Genomic DNA, 18,008 nt, shown 5'->3' with positions numbered 1-18,008 from the left:
AAAAAAACGCCATACTATACTATGACGTTTTTTATGACATTCTGAGGTCAAAAAAAATTTTGACTTTTTTTGTCCGATTTTGACGCCTTACTATACTATGACGTTTTTTATGACTTTTTGAGGTCAAAAAAATTTTTGACTTTTTTTGTCCGATTTTGACGCCTTACTATACTATGACGTTTTTTATGACTTTTTGAGGTCAAAAAAAATTTGGACTTTTTTTGCCCGAAAAAAACGCCTTACTATACTATGACGTTTTTTATGACTTTTTGAGGTCAAAAAAAATTTTGACTTTTTTTGTCCGAAAAAAACGCCATTCTATACTATGACGTTTTTTATGACTTTTTGAGGTCAAAAAAATTTTTGACTTTTTTTGGCTGAAAAAAACGCATTACTATACTATGACGTTTTTTATGACTTTTTGAGGTCAAAAAATTTTTTGACTTTTTTTGGCCGAAAAAAACGCCTTACTATACTATGACGTTTTTTATGACTTTTTGAGGTCAAAAAATTTTTTGACTTTTTTTGTCCGATTTTGACGCCTTACTATACTATGACGTTTTTTATGACATTTTGAGGTCAAAAAAAATTTTGACTTTTTTTGTCCGATTTTGATGCCTTACTATACTATGACGTTTTTCATGACATTTTGAGGTCAAAAAAAATTTTGACTTTTTTTGGCCGAAAAAAACGCCATACTATACTATGACGTTTTTTATGACATTTTGAGGTCAAAAAAATTTTTGACTTTTTTTGGCCGAAAAAAACGCCTTACTATACTATGACGTTTTTTATGACTTTTTGAGGTCAAAAAAAATTTTGACTTTTTTTGTCCGATTTTGACGCCTTACTATACTATGACGTTTTTTATGACATTTTGAGGTCAAAAAAATTTTTGACTTTTTTTGTCCGATTTTGATGCCTTACTATACTATGACGTTTTTCATGACATTTTGAGGTCAAAAAAAATTTTGACTTTTTTTGGCCGAAAAAAACGCCTTACTATACTATGACGTTTTTTATGACTTTTTGAGGTCAAAAAAAATTTTGACTTTTTTTGTCCGATTTTGACGCCTTACTATACTATGACGTTTTTTATGACTTTTTGAGGTCAAAAAAAATTTTGACTTTTTTTGTCCGATTTTGACGCCTTACTATACTATGACGTTTTTTATGACATTTTGAGGTCAAAAAAATTTTTGACTTTTTTTGTCCGATTTTGATGCCTTACTATACTATGACGTTTTTCATGACATTTTGAGGTCAAAAAAAATTTTGACTTTTTTTGGCCGAAAAAAACGCCTTACTATACTATGACGTTTTTTATGACTTTTTGAGGTCAAAAAAAATTTTGACTTTTTTTGTCCGATTTTGATGCCTTACTATACTATGACGTTTTTTATGACATTTTGAGGTCAAAAAAAATTTTGACTTTTTTTGTCCGATTTTGATGCCTTACTATACTATGACGTTTTTTATGACATTTTGAGGTCAAAAAAAATTTTGACTTTTTTTGGCCGAAAAAAACGCCTTACTATACTATGACGTTTTTTATGACTTTTTGAGGTCAAAAAAAATTTTGACTTTTTTTGGCCGAAAAAAACGCCTTACTATACTATGACGTTTTTTATGACTTTTTGAGGTCAAAAAAAATTTTGACTTTTTTTGTCCGAAAAAAACGCCTTACTATACTATGACGTTTTTTATGACTTTTTGAGGTCAAAAAAATTTTTGACTTTTTTTGTCCGAAAAAAACGCCATACTATACTATGACGTTTTTTATGACGTTTTGAGGTCAAAAAAATTTTTGAGTTTTTTTGGCCGAAAAAAACGCCTTACTATACTATGACGTTTTTTATGACTTTTTGAGGTCAAAAAAAATTTTGACTTTTTTTGTCCGATTTTGACGCCTTACTATACTATGACGTTTTTTATGACTTTTTGAGGTCAAAAAATTTTTTGACTTTTTTTGCCCGAAAAAAACGCCATACTATACTATGACGTTTTTTATGACATTCTGAGGTCAAAAAAAATTTTGACTTTTTTTGTCCGATTTTGACGCCTTACTATACTATGACGTTTTTTATGACTTTTTGAGGTCAAAAAAATTTTTGACTTTTTTTGTCCGATTTTGACGCCTTACTATACTATGACGTTTTTTATGACTTTTTGAGGTCAAAAAAAATTTTGACTTTTTTTGGCCGAAAAAAACGCCTTACTATACTATGACGTTTTTTATGACTTTTTGAGGTCAAAAAAAATTTTGACTTTTTTTGTCCGATTTTGACGCCTTACTATACTATGACGTTTTTTATGACTTTTTGAGGTCAAAAAAATTTTTGGCTTTTTTTGTCCGATTTTGACGCCTTACTATACTATGACCATTTTTATGACATTTTGAGGTCAAAAATTTTTGACTTTTTTTGCCCGAAAAAAACGCCATACTATACTATGACGTTTTTCATGACATTTTGAGGTCAAAAATTTTTTTGACTTTTTTTGTCCGATTTTGACGCCTTACTATACTATGACGTTTTTCATGACATTTTGAGGTCAAAAAATTTTTTGACTTTTTTTGTCCGATTTTGACGCCATACTATACTATGACGTTTTTTATGATATTTTGAGGTCAAAAAAAATTTTGACTTTTTTTGGCCGAAAAAAACGCCTTACTATACTATGACGTTTTTTATGACTTTTTGAGGTCAAAAAAATTTTTGACTTTTTTTGTCCGAAAAAAACGCCATACTATACTATGACGTTTTTTATGACGTTTTGAGGTCAAAAAAATTTTTGAGTTTTTTTGGCCGAAAAAAACGCCTTACTATACTATGACGTTTTTTATGACTTTTTGAGGTCAAAAAAAATTTTGGCTTTTTTTGTCCGATTTTGACGCCTTACTATACTATGACGTTTTTTATGACTTTTTGAGGTCAAAAAATTTTTTGACTTTTTTTGCCCGAAAAAAACGCCATACTATACTATGACGTTTTTTATGACATTCTGAGGTCAAAAAAAATTTTGACTTTTTTTGTCCGATTTTGACGCCTTACTATACTATGACGTTTTTTATGACTTTTTGAGGTCAAAAAAATTTTTGACTTTTTTTGTCCGATTTTGACGCCTTACTATACTATGACGTTTTTTATGACTTTTTGAGGTCAAAAAAAATTTTGACTTTTTTTGGCCGAAAAAAACGCCTTACTATACTATGACGTTTTTTATGACTTTTTGAGGTCAAAAAAAATTTTGACTTTTTTTGTCCGAAAAAAACGCCATACTATACTATGACGTTTTTTATGACTTTTTGAGGTCAAAAAATTTTTTGACTTTTTTTGGCCGAAAAAAACGCCTTACTATACTATGACGTTTTTTATGACTTTTTGAGGTCAAAAAAATTTTGACTTTTTTTGTCCGAAAAAAACGCCTTACTATACTATGACGTTTTTTATGACTTTTTGAGGTCAAAAAAATTTTTGACTTTTTTTGGCCGAAAAAAACGCCTTACTATACTATGACGTTTTTTATGATTTTTTGAGGTCAAAAAAATGTTTGACTTTTTTTGTCCGATTTTGACGCCTTACTATACTATGACGTTTTTTATGACATTTTGAGGTCAAAAAAAATTTTGACTTTTTTTGTCCGATTTTGACGCCTTACTATACTATGACGTTTTTTTATGACATTCTGAGGTCAAAAAAATTTTTGACTTTTTTTGTCCGATTTTGACGCCTTACTATACTATGACGTTTTTCATGACATTTTGGGGTTAAAAATTTTTTTGACTTTTTTTGTCCGATTTTGACGCCTTACTATACTATGATGTTTTTTATGACATTTTGAGGTCAAAAAAAATTTTGACTTTTTTTGTCCGATTTTGACGCCTTACTATACTATGACGTTTTTTATGACATTTTGAGGTCAAAAAAATGTTTGACTTTTTTTGGCCGAAAAAAACGCCATACTATACTATGACGTTTTTTATGACGTTTTGAGGTCAAAAAAATTTTTGAGTTTTTTTGGCCGAAAAAAACGCCTTACTATACTATGACGTTTTTTATGACTTTTTGAGGTCAAAAAAAATTTTGACTTTTTTTGTCCGATTTTGACGCCTTACTATACTATGACGTTTTTTATGACTTTTTGAGGTCAAAAAATTTTTTGACTTTTTTTGCCCGAAAAAAACGCCATACTATACTATGACGTTTTTTATGACATTCTGAGGTCAAAAAAATTTTTGACTTTTTTTGTCCGATTTTGACGCCTTACTATACTATGACGTTTTTTATGACTTTTTGAGGTCAAAAAAATTTTTGACTTTTTTTGTCCGATTTTGACGCCTTACTATACTATGACGTTTTTTATGACTTTTTGAGGTCAAAAAAAATTTGGACTTTTTTTGCCCGAAAAAAACGCCTTACTATACTATGACGTTTTTTATGACTTTTTGAGGTCAAAAAAAATTTTGACTTTTTTTGTCCGAAAAAAACGCCATTCTATACTATGACGTTTTTTATGACTTTTTGAGGTCAAAAAAATTTTTGACTTTTTTTGGCTGAAAAAAACGCCTTACTATACTATGACGTTTTTTATGACTTTTTGAGGTCAAAAAATTTTTTGACTTTTTTTGGCCGAAAAAAACGCCTTACTATACTATGACGTTTTTTATGACTTTTTGAGGTCAAAAATTTTTTTGACTTTTTTTGTCCGATTTTGACGCCTTACTATACTATGACGTTTTTTATGACATTTTGAGGTCAAAAAAAATTTTGACTTTTTTTGTCCGATTTTGACGCCTTACTATACTATGACGTTTTTTATGACTTTTTGAGGTCAAAAAAATTTTTGACTTTTTTTGGCCGAAAAAAACGCCTTACTATACTATGACGTTTTTTATGATTTTTTGAGGTCAAAAAAATGTTTGACTTTTTTTGTCCGATTTTGACGCCTTACTATACTATGATGTTTTTTATGACATTTTGAGGTCAAAAAAAATTTTGACTTTTTTTGTCCGATTTTGACGCCTTACTATACTATGACGTTTTTTATGACATTTTGAGGTCAAAAAAATGTTTGACTTTTTTTGGCCGAAAAAAACGCCATACTATACTATGACGTTTTTTATGACGTTTTGAGGTCAAAAAAATTTTTGAGTTTTTTTGGCCGAAAAAAACGCCTTACTATACTATGACGTTTTTTATGACTTTTTGAGGTCAAAAAAATTTTTGACTTTTTTTGTCCGATTTTGACGCCTTACTATACTATGACGTTTTTTATGACTTTTTGAGGTCAAAAAATTTTTTGACTTTTTTTGCCCGAAAAAAACGCCATACTATACTATGACGTTTTTTATGACATTCTGAGGTCAAAAAAAATTTTGACTTTTTTTGTCCGATTTTGACGCCTTACTATACTATGACGTTTTTTATGACTTTTTGAGGTCAAAAAAATTTTTGACTTTTTTTGTCCGATTTTGACGCCTTACTATACTATGACGTTTTTTATGACTTTTTGAGGTCAAAAAAAATTTGGACTTTTTTTGCCCGAAAAAAACGCCTTACTATACTATGACGTTTTTTATGACTTTTTGAGGTCAAAAAAAATTTTGACTTTTTTTGTCCGAAAAAAACGCCATTCTATACTATGACGTTTTTTATGACTTTTTGAGGTCAAAAAAATTTTTGACTTTTTTTGGCTGAAAAAAAACGCATTACTATACTATGACGTTTTTTATGACTTTTTGAGGTCAAAAAATTTTTTGACTTTTTTTGGCCGAAAAAAACGCCTTACTATACTATGACGTTTTTTATGACTTTTTGAGGTCAAAAAATTTTTTGACTTTTTTTGTCCGATTTTGACGCCTTACTATACTATGACGTTTTTTATGACATTTTGAGGTCAAAAAAAATTTTGACTTTTTTTGTCCGATTTTGATGCCTTACTATACTATGACGTTTTTCATGACATTTTGAGGTCAAAAAAATTTTTGACTTTTTTTGGCCGAAAAAAACGCCATACTATACTATGACGTTTTTTATGACATTTTGAGGTCAAAAAAATTTTTGACTTTTTTTGGCCGAAAAAAACGCCTTACTATACTATGACGTTTTTTATGACTTTTTGAGGTCAAAAAAAATTTTGACTTTTTTTGTCCGATTTTGACGCCTTACTATACTATGACGTTTTTTATGACATTTTGAGGTCAAAAAAATTTTTGACTTTTTTTGTCCGATTTTGATGCCTTACTATACTATGACGTTTTTCATGACATTTTGAGGTCAAAAAAAATTTTGACTTTTTTTGGCCGAAAAAAACGCCTTACTATACTATGACGTTTTTTATGACTTTTTGAGGTCAAAAAAAATTTTGACTTTTTTTGTCCGATTTTGACGCCTTACTATACTATGACGTTTTTTATGACTTTTTGAGGTCAAAAAAAATTTTGACTTTTTTTGTCCGATTTTGACGCCTTACTATACTATGACGTTTTTTATGACATTTTGAGGTCAAAAAAATTTTTGACTTTTTTTGTCCGATTTTGATGCCTTACTATACTATGACGTTTTTCATGACATTTTGAGGTCAAAAAAAATTTTGACTTTTTTTGGCCGAAAAAAACGCCTTACTATACTATGACGTTTTTTATGACTTTTTGAGGTCAAAAAAAATTTTGACTTTTTTTGTCCGATTTTGATGCCTTACTATACTATGACGTTTTTTATGACATTTTGAGGTCAAAAAAAATTTTGACTTTTTTTGTCCGATTTTGATGCCTTACTATACTATGACGTTTTTTATGACATTTTGAGGTCAAAAAAAATTTTGACTTTTTTTGGCCGAAAAAAACGCCTTACTATACTATGACGTTTTTTATGACTTTTTGAGGTCAAAAAAAATTTTGACTTTTTTTGGCCGAAAAAAACGCCTTACTATACTATGACGTTTTTTATGACTTTTTGAGGTCAAAAAAAATTTTGACTTTTTTTGTCCGAAAAAAACGCCTTACTATACTATGACGTTTTTTATGACTTTTTGAGGTCAAAAAAATTTTTGACTTTTTTTGTCCGAAAAAAACGCCATACTATACTATGACGTTTTTTATGACGTTTTGAGGTCAAAAAAATTTTTGAGTTTTTTTGGCCGAAAAAAACGCCTTACTATACTATGACGTTTTTTATGACTTTTTGAGGTCAAAAAAAATTTTGACTTTTTTTGTCCGATTTTGACGCCTTACTATACTATGACGTTTTTTATGACTTTTTGAGGTCAAAAAATTTTTTGACTTTTTTTGCCCGAAAAAAACGCCATACTATACTATGACGTTTTTTATGACATTCTGAGGTCAAAAAAAATTTTGACTTTTTTTGTCCGATTTTGACGCCTTACTATACTATGACGTTTTTTATGACTTTTTGAGGTCAAAAAAATTTTTGACTTTTTTTGTCCGATTTTGACGCCTTACTATACTATGACGTTTTTTATGACTTTTTGAGGTCAAAAAAAATTTTGACTTTTTTTGGCCGAAAAAAACGCCTTACTATACTATGACGTTTTTTATGACTTTTTTGAGGTCAAAAAAAATTTTGACTTTTTTTGTCCGATTTTGACGCCTTACTATACTATGACGTTTTTTATGACTTTTTGAGGTCAAAAAAATTTTTGGCTTTTTTTGTCCGATTTTGACGCCTTACTATACTATGACCATTTTTATGACATTTTGAGGTCAAAAATTTTTGACTTTTTTTGCCCGAAAAAAACGCCATACTATACTATGACGTTTTTCATGACATTTTGAGGTCAAAAATTTTTTTGACTTTTTTTGTCCGATTTTGACGCCTTACTATACTATGACGTTTTTCATGACATTTTGAGGTCAAAAAATTTTTTGACTTTTTTTGTCCGATTTTGACGCCATACTATACTATGACGTTTTTTATGATATTTTGAGGTCAAAAAAAATTTTGACTTTTTTTGGCCGAAAAAAAACGCCTTACTATACTATGACGTTTTTTATGACTTTTTGAGGTCAAAAAAATTTTTGACTTTTTTTGTCCGAAAAAAACGCCATACTATACTATGACGTTTTTTATGACGTTTTGAGGTCAAAAAAATTTTTGAGTTTTTTTGGCCGAAAAAAACGCCTTACTATACTATGACGTTTTTTATGACTTTTTGAGGTCAAAAAAAATTTTGGCTTTTTTTGTCCGATTTTGACGCCTTACTATACTATGACGTTTTTTATGACTTTTTGAGGTCAAAAAATTTTTTGACTTTTTTTGCCCGAAAAAAACGCCATACTATACTATGACGTTTTTTATGACATTCTGAGGTCAAAAAAAATTTTGACTTTTTTTGTCCGATTTTGACGCCTTACTATACTATGACGTTTTTTATGACTTTTTGAGGTCAAAAAAATTTTTGACTTTTTTTGTCCGATTTTGACGCCTTACTATACTATGACGTTTTTTATGACTTTTTGAGGTCAAAAAAAATTTTGACTTTTTTTGGCCGAAAAAAACGCCTTACTATACTATGACGTTTTTTATGACTTTTTGAGGTCAAAAAAAATTTTGACTTTTTTTGTCCGATTTTGACGCCTTACTATACTATGACGTTTTTTATGACTTTTTGAGGTCAAAAAAATTTTTGGCTTTTTTTGTCCGATTTTGACGCCTTACTATACTATGACCATTTTTATGACATTTTGAGGTCAAAAATTTTTGACTTTTTTTGCCCGAAAAAAACGCCATACTATACTATGACGTTTTTCATGACATTCTGAGGTCAAAAAAAATTTTGACTTTTTTTGTCCGATTTTGACGCCTTACTATACTATGACGTTTTTTATGACTTTTTGAGGTCAAAAAAAATTTGGACTTTTTTTGGCCGAAAAAAACGGCTTACGATACTATGACGTTTTTTATGACTTTTTGAGGTCCAAAAAAATTTTGACTTTTTTTGTCCGATTTTGACGCCTTACTATACTATGACGTTTTTTATGACTTTTTGAGGTCAAAAAAAATGTTGACTTTTTTTGGCCGAAAAAAACACCTTACTATACTATGACGTTTTTTATGAATTTTTGAGGTCAAAAAAATTTTTGACTTTTTTCGCCGAAAAAATCGCCATACTATACTATGACGTTTTTTATGACTTTTTGAGGTCAAAAAAAATTTTGACTTTTTTTGGCCGAAAAAAACGCCATCCTATACTATGACGTTTTTTATGAAAAATACACCATACTATACTATGACGTTTTTTATGACATTTTGAGGTCAAAAAATTTTTTGACTTTTTTTGTCCGAAAAAAACGCCATCCTATACTATGACGTTTTTTATGAAAAATACACCATACTATACTATGACGTTTTTTATGACATTTTGAGGTAAAAAAAAATGTTGACTTCTTTTGACCGATTTTGACGCCTTACTATACTATGACCATTTTCATGACATTTTGAGGTCAAAAAATTTTTTGACTTTTTTTGTCCGATTTTGACGCCTTACTATACTATGACGTTTTTCATGACATTTTGAGGTCAAAAAATTTTTTGACTTTTTTTGGCCGATTTTGACGCCTTACTATACTATGACGTTTTTTATGACTTTTTGAGGTCAAAAAAAATTTTGACTTTTTTTGCCCGAAAAAAACGCCATACTATACTATGACGTTTTTTATGACTTTTTGAGGTCCAAAAAAATTTTGACTTTTTTTGTCCGAAATAAACGCCTTACTATACAATGACGTTTTTTATGACTTTTTGAGGTCCAAAAAAATTTTGACTTTTTTTGCCCGAAAAAAACGCCATACTATACTATGACGTTTTTTATGACATTTTGAGGTCAAAATTTTTTTTGACTTTTTTTGTCCGATTTTGACGCCTAACTATACTATGACGTTTTTTATGACATTTTGAGGTCAAAATTTTTTTTGACTTTTTTTGTCCGATTTTGAGGCCTTTCTATACTATGACGTTTTTTATGACATTTTGAGGTCAAAAAAAATTTTGACTTTTTTTGCCCGAAAAAAACGCCATACTATACTATGACGTTTTTTATGACATTTTGAGGTCAAAAATTTTTTTGACTTTTTTTGTCCGATTTTGACGCCTTACTATACTATGACGTTTTTTATGACATTTTGAGGTCAAAAATTTTTTTGACTTTTTTTGTCCGATTTTGACGCCTTACTATACTATGACGTTTTTTTATGACATTTTGAGGTCAAAAAAATTTTTGACTTTTCTTGTCCGAAAAAAACGCCATACTATACTATGACGTTTTTTATGACTTTTTGAGGTCAAAAAAAATGTTGACTTTTTTTGCCCGAAAAAAACGCCTTACTATACTATGACGTTTTTTATGACATTTTGAGGTCAAAAAAAATGTTGACTTTTTTTGCCCGAAAAAAACGCCTTACTATACTATGACGTTTTTTATGAAATTTTGAGGTCAAAAAAAATTTTGACTTTTTTTTCCCGAAAAAAACGCCATACTATACTATGACGTTTTTTATGACATTTTGAGGTCAAAAAAATTTTGACTTTTTTTGCCCGAAAAAAACGCCATACTATACTATGACGTTTTTTATGACATTTTGAGGTCAAAAAAAATTTTGACTTTTTTTGCCCGAAAAAAACGCCTTACTATACTATGACGTTTTTTATGAAATTTTGAGGTCAAAAATTTTTTTGAATTTTTTTGTCCGATTTTGACGCCTTATTATACTATGACGTTTTTTATGACATTTTGAGGTCAAAAATTTTTTTGACTTTTTTTGTCCGATTTTGAGGCCTTTCTATAATATGACGTTTTTTATGAAATTTTGAGGTCAAAAAAAATTTTGACTTTTTTTGCCCGAAAAAAACGCCATACTATACTATGACGTTTTTTATGACATTTTGAGGTCAAAAAAAATTTTGACTTTTCTTGTCCGAAAAAAACGCCATACTATACTATGACGTTTTTTATGACATTTTGAGGTCAAAAAAATTTTTTACTTTTTTTGCCCGAAAAAAACGCCATACTATACTATGACGTTTTTTATGACATTTTGAGGTCAAAAAATTTTTTGACTTTTTTTGTCCGAAAAAAACGCCATACTATACTATGACGTTTTTTATGACATTTTGAAGTCAAAAATTTTTTTGACTTTTTTTGTCCGATTTTGACGCCTTATTATACTATGACGTTTTTTATGACATTTTGAGGTCAAAAATTTTTTTGACTTTTTTTGTCCGATTTTGAGGCCTTTCTATAATATGACGTTTTTTATGAAATTTTGAGGTCAAAAAAAAATTTGACTTTTTTTGCCCGGAAAAAACGCCATACTATACTATGACGTTTTTTATGACATTTTGAGGTCAAAAAAATTTTTGACTTTTCTTGTCCGAAAAAAACGCCATACTATACTATGACGTTTTTTATGACATTTTGAGGTCAAAAATTTTTTTGACTTTTTTTGTCCGATTTTGACGCCTTACTATACTATGACGTTTTTCATGACATTTTGAGGTCAAAAAATTTTTTGACTTTTTTTGTCCGACTTTGACACCTTACTATACTATGACGTTTTTCATGACATTTTGAGGCCAAAAAAATTTTTGACTTTTTTTCCCGAAAAAAACGTCATACTATACTATGACATTTTTTATGACATTTTGAGGTCAAAAAAAATTTTGACTTTTCTTGTCCGAAAAAAACGCCATACTATACTATGACGTTTTTTATGACATTTTGAGGTCAAAAAAATTTTTGACTTTTTTTGCCCGAAAAAAACGCCATACTATACTATGACGTTTTTTATGACATTTTGAGGTCAAAAATTTTTTTGACTTTTTTTGCCCGAAAAAAACGCCATACTATACTATGACGTTTTTTATGACATTTTGAGGTCAAAAATTTTTTTGACTTTTTTTGTCCGATTTTGAGGCCTTTCTATAGTATGACGTTTTTTATGAAATTTTGAGGTCAAAAAAAAATTTGACTTTTTTTGCCCGAAAAAAACACCATACTATACTATGACGTTTTTTATGACATTTTGAGGTCAAAAAAAATTTTGACTTTTCTTGTCCGAAAAAAACGCCATACTATACTATGACGTTTTTTATGACATTTTGAGGTAAAAAAAAATTTGGACTTTTTTTGGCCGAAAAAAACGCCTTACTATACTATGACGTTTTTTATGAAATTTTGAGGTCAAAAATTTTTTTGAATTTTTTTGTCCGATTTTGACGCCTTATTATACTATGACGTTTTTTATGACATTTTGAGGTCAAAAATTTTTTTGACTTTTTTTGTCCGATTTTGAGGCCTTTCTATAATATGACGTTTTTTATGAAATTTTGAGGTCAAAAAAAATTTTGACTTTTTTTGCCCGAAAAAAACGCCATACTATACTATGACGTTTTTTATGACATTTTGAGGTCAAAAAAAATTTTGACTTTTCTTGTCCGAAAAAAACGCCATACTATACTATGACGTTTTTTATGACATTTTGAGGTCAAAAAAATGTTTTACTTTTTTTGCCCGAAAAAAACGCCATACTATACTATGACGTTTTTTATGACATTTTGAGGTCAAAAAATTTTTTGACTTTTTTTGTCCGAAAAAAACGCCATACTATACTATGACGTTTTTTATGACATTTTGAAGTCAAAAATTTTTTTGACTTTTTTTGTCCGATTTTGACGCCTTATTATACTATCACGTTTTTTATGACATTTTGAGGTCAAAAATTTTTTTGACTTTTTTTGTCCGATTTTGAGGCCTTTCTATAATATGACGTTTTTTATGAAATTTTGAGGTCAAAAAAAAATTTGACTTTTTTTGCCCGGAAAAAACGCCATACTATACTATGACGTTTTTTATGACATTTTGAGGTCAAAAATTTTTTTTACGTTTTTTGTCCGATTTTGACGCCTTACTATACTATGACGTTTTTCATGACATTTTGAGGTCAAAAAAATTTTTGACTTTTTTTGTCCGACTTTGACACCTTACTATACTATGACGTTTTTCATGACATTTTGAGGCCAAAAAAATTTTTGACTTTTTTTCCCGAAAAAAACGTCATACTATACTATGACATTTTTTATGACATTTTGAGGTCAAAAAAAATTTTGACTTTTCTTGTCCGAAAAAAACGCCATACTATACTATGACGTTTTTTATGACATTTTGAGGTCAAAAAATTTTTTTACTTTTTTTGCCCGAAAAAAACGCCATACTATACTATGACGTTTTTTATGACATTTTGAGGTCAAAAATTTTTTTGACTTTTTTTGCCCGAAAAAAACGCCATACTATACTATGACGTTTTTTATGACATTTTGAGGTCAAAAATTTTTTTGACTTTTTTTGTCCGATTTTGAGGCCTTTCTATAATATGACGTTTTTTATGAAATTTTGAGGTCAAAAAAAAATTTGACTTTTTTTGCCCGAAAAAAACACCATACTATACTATGACGTTTTTTATGACATTTTGAGGTCAAAAAAAATTTTGACTTTTCTTGTCCGAAAAAAACGCCATACTATACTATGACGTTTTTTATGACATTTTGAGGTAAAAAAAAATTTGGACTTTTTTTGGCCGAAAAAAACGCCTTACTATACTATGACGTTTTTTATGAAATTTTGAGGTCAAAAATTTTTTTGAATTTTTTTGTCCGATTTTGACGCCTTATTATACTATGACGTTTTTTATGACATTTTGAGGTCAAAAATTTTTTTGACTTTTTTTGTCCGATTTTGAGGCCTTTCTATAATATGACGTTTTTTATGAAATTTTGAGGTCAAAAAAAATTTTGACTTTTTTTGCCCGAAAAAAACGCCATACTATACTATGACGTTTTTTATGACATTTTGAGGTCAAAAAAAATTTTGACTTTTCTTTTCCGAAAAAAACGCCATACTATACTATGACGTTTTTTATGACTTTTTGAGGTCCAAAAAAATTTTGACTTTTTTTGTCCGAAATAAACGCCTTACTATACAATGACGTTTTTTATGACATTTTGAGGTAAAAAAAAATTTGGACTTTTTTTGGCCGAAAAAAACGCCTTACTATACTATGACGTTTTTTATGAAATTTTGAGGTCAAAAATTTTTTTGAATTTTTTTGTCCGATTTTGACGCCTTATTATACTATGACGTTTTTTATGACATTTTGAGGTCAAAAATTTTTTTGACTTTTTTTGTCCGATTTTGAGGCCTTTCTATAATATGACGTTTTTTATGAAATTTTGAGGTCAAAAAAAATTTTGACTTTTTTTGCCCGAAAAAAACGCCATACTATACTATGACGTTTTTTATGACATTTTGAGGTCAAAAAAAATTTTGACTTTTCTTTTCCGAAAAAAACGCCATACTATACTATGACGTTTTTTATGACTTTTTGAGGTCCAAAAAAATTTTGACTTTTTTTGTCCGAAATAAACGCCTTACTATACAATGACGTTTTTTATGACTTTTTGAGGTCCAAAAAAATTTTGACTTTTTTTGCCCGAAAAAAACGCCATACTATACTATGACGTTTTTTATGACATTTTGAGGTCAAAATTTTTTTTGACTTTTTTTGTCCGATTTTGACGCCTAACTATACTATGACGTTTTTTATGACATTTTGAGGTCAAAATTTTTTTTGACTTTTTTTGTCCGATTTTGAGGCCTTTCTATACTATGACGTTTTTTATGACATTTTGAGGTCAAAAAAAATTTTGACTTTTTTTGCCCGAAAAAAACGCCATACTATACTATGACGTTTTTTATGACATTTTGAGGTCAAAAAAAATTTTGACTTTTTTTGTCCGATTTTGACGCCTTACTATACTATGACGTTTTTTATGACATTTTGAGGTAAAAAAAAATGTTGACTTTTCTTGTCCGAAAAAAACGCCATACTATACTATGACGTTTTTTATGACATTTTGAGGTCAAAAAATTTTTTGACTTTTTTTGCCCGAAAAAAACGCCATACTATACTATGACGTTTTTTATGACATTTTGAGGTCAAAAAAATTTTGACTTTTTTTGCCCGAAAAAAACGCCATACTATACTATGACGTTTTTTATGACATTTTGAGGTCAAAAAAAATTTTGACTTTTTTTGCCCGAAAAAAACGCCTTACTATACTATGACGTTTTTTATGAAATTTTGAGGTCAAAAATTTTTTTGAATTTTTTTGTCCGATTTTGACGCCTTATTATACTATGACGTTTTTTATGACATTTTGAGGTCAAAAATTTTTTTGACTTTTTTTGTCCGATTTTGAGGCCTTTCTATAATATGACGTTTTTTATGAAATTTTGAGGTCAAAAAAAATTTTGACTTTTTTTGCCCGAAAAAAACGCCATACTATACTATGACGTTTTTTATGACATTTTGAGGTCAAAAAAAATTTTGACTTTTCTTGTCCGAAAAAAACGCCATACTATACTATGACGTTTTTTATGACATTTTGAGGTCAAAAAAATTTTTTACTTTTTTTGCCCGAAAAAAACGCCATACTATACTATGACGTTTTTTATGACATTTTGAGGTCAAAAAATTTTTTGACTTTTTTTGTCCGAAAAAAACGCCATACTATACTATGACGTTTTTTATGACATTTTGAAGTCAAAAATTTTTTTGACTTTTTTTGTCCGATTTTGACGCCTTATTATACTATGACGTTTTTTATGACATTTTGAGGTCAAAAATTTTTTTGACTTTTTTTGTCCGATTTTGAGGCCTTTCTATAATATGACGTTTTTTATGAAATTTTGAGGTCAAAAAAAAATTTGACTTTTTTTGCCCGGAAAAAACGCCATACTATACTATGACGTTTTTTATGACATTTTGAGGTCAAAAAAATTTTTGACTTTTCTTGTCCGAAAAAAACGCCATACTATACTATGACGTTTTTTATGACATTTTGAGGTCAAAAATTTTTTTGACTTTTTTTGTCCGATTTTGACGCCTTACTATACTATGACGTTTTTCATGACATTTTGAGGTCAAAAAATTTTTTGACTTTTTTTGTCCGACTTTGACACCTTACTATACTATGACGTTTTTCATGACATTTTGAGGCCAAAAAAATTTTTGACTTTTTTTCCCGAAAAAAACGTCATACTATACTATGACATTTTTTATGACATTTTGAGGTCAAAAAAAATTTTGACTTTTCTTGTCCGAAAAAAACGCCATACTATACTATGACGTTTTTTATGACATTTTGAGGTCAAAAAAATTTTTGACTTTTTTTGCCCGAAAAAAACGCCATACTATACTATGACGTTTTTTATGACATTTTGAGGTCAAAAATTTTTTTGACTTTTTTTGCCCGAAAAAAACGCCATACTATACTATGACGTTTTTTATGACATTTTGAGGTCAAAAATTTTTTTGACTTTTTTTGTCCGATTTTGAGGCCTTTCTATAGTATGACGTTTTTTATGAAATTTTGAGGTCAAAAAAAAATTTGACTTTTTTTGCCCGAAAAAAACACCATACTATACTATGACGTTTTTTATGACATTTTGAGGTCAAAAAAAATTTTGACTTTTCTTGTCCGAAAAAAACGCCATACTATACTATGACGTTTTTTATGACATTTTGAGGTAAAAAAAAATTTGGACTTTTTTTGGCCGAAAAAAACGCCTTACTATACTATGACGTTTTTTATGAAATTTTGAGGTCAAAAATTTTTTTGAATTTTTTTGTCCGATTTTGACGCCTTATTATACTATGACGTTTTTTATGACATTTTGAGGTCAAAAATTTTTTTGACTTTTTTTGTCCGATTTTGAGGCCTTTCTATAATATGACATTTTTTATGAAATTTTGAGGTCAAAAAAAATTTTGACTTTTTTTGCCCGAAAAAAACGCCATACTATACTATGACGTTTTTTATGACATTTTGAGGTCAAAAAAAATTTTGACTTTTCTTGTCCGAAAAAAACGCCATACTATACTATGACGTTTTTTATGACATTTTGAGGTCAAAAAAATGTTTTACTTTTTTTGCCCGAAAAAAACGCCATACTATACTATGACGTTTTTTATGACATTTTGAGGTCAAAAAATTTTTTGACTTTTTTTGTCCGAAAAAAACGCCATACTATACTATGACGTTTTTTATGACATTTTGAAGTCAAAAATTTTTTTGACTTTTTTTGTCCGATTTTGACGCCTTATTATACTATCACGTTTTTTATGACATTTTGAGGTCAAAAATTTTTTTGACTTTTTTTGTCCGATTTTGAGGCCTTTCTATAATATGACGTTTTTTATGAAATTTTGAGGTCAAAAAAAAATTTGACTTTTTTTGCCCGGAAAAAACACCATACTATACTATGACGTTTTTTATGACATTTTGAGGTAAAAAAAAATGTTGACTTTTTTTGCCCGAAAAAAACGCCATACTATACTATGACGTTTTTTATGAAATTTTGAGGTCAAAAGTTTTTTTGACTTTTTTTGTCCGATTTTTACGCCTTACTATACTATGACGTTTTTTATGACATTTTGAGGTCAAAAATTTTTTTTACTTTTTTTGTCCGATTTTGACGCCTTACTATACTATGACGTTTTTCATGACATTTTGAGGTCAAAAAAATTTTTGACTTTTTTTGTCCGACTTTGACACCTTACTATACTATGACGTTTTTCATGACATTTTGAGGCCAAAAAAATTTTTGACTTTTTTTCCCGAAAAAAACGTCATACTATACTATGACATTTTTTATGACATTTTGAGGTCAAAAAAAATTTTGACTTTTCTTGTCCGAAAAAAACGCCATACTATACTATGACGTTTTTTATGACATTTTGAGGTCAAAAAAATTTTTTACTTTTTTTGCCCGAAAAAAACGCCATACTATACTATGACGTTTTTTATGACATTTTGAGGTCAAAAATTTTTTTGACTTTTTTTGTCCGAAAAAAACGCCATACTATACTATGACGTTTTTTATGACATTTTGAGGTCAAAAATTTTTTTGACTTTTTTTGTCCGATTTTGAGG

Source organism: Toxotes jaculatrix, chromosome 21 (genome assembly GCF_017976425.1).
Source record: "Toxotes jaculatrix isolate fToxJac2 chromosome 21, fToxJac2.pri, whole genome shotgun sequence".
NCBI lineage: Eukaryota > Metazoa > Chordata > Actinopteri > Toxotidae > Toxotes > Toxotes jaculatrix.
This window is presented reverse-complemented; position numbering follows the sequence as displayed.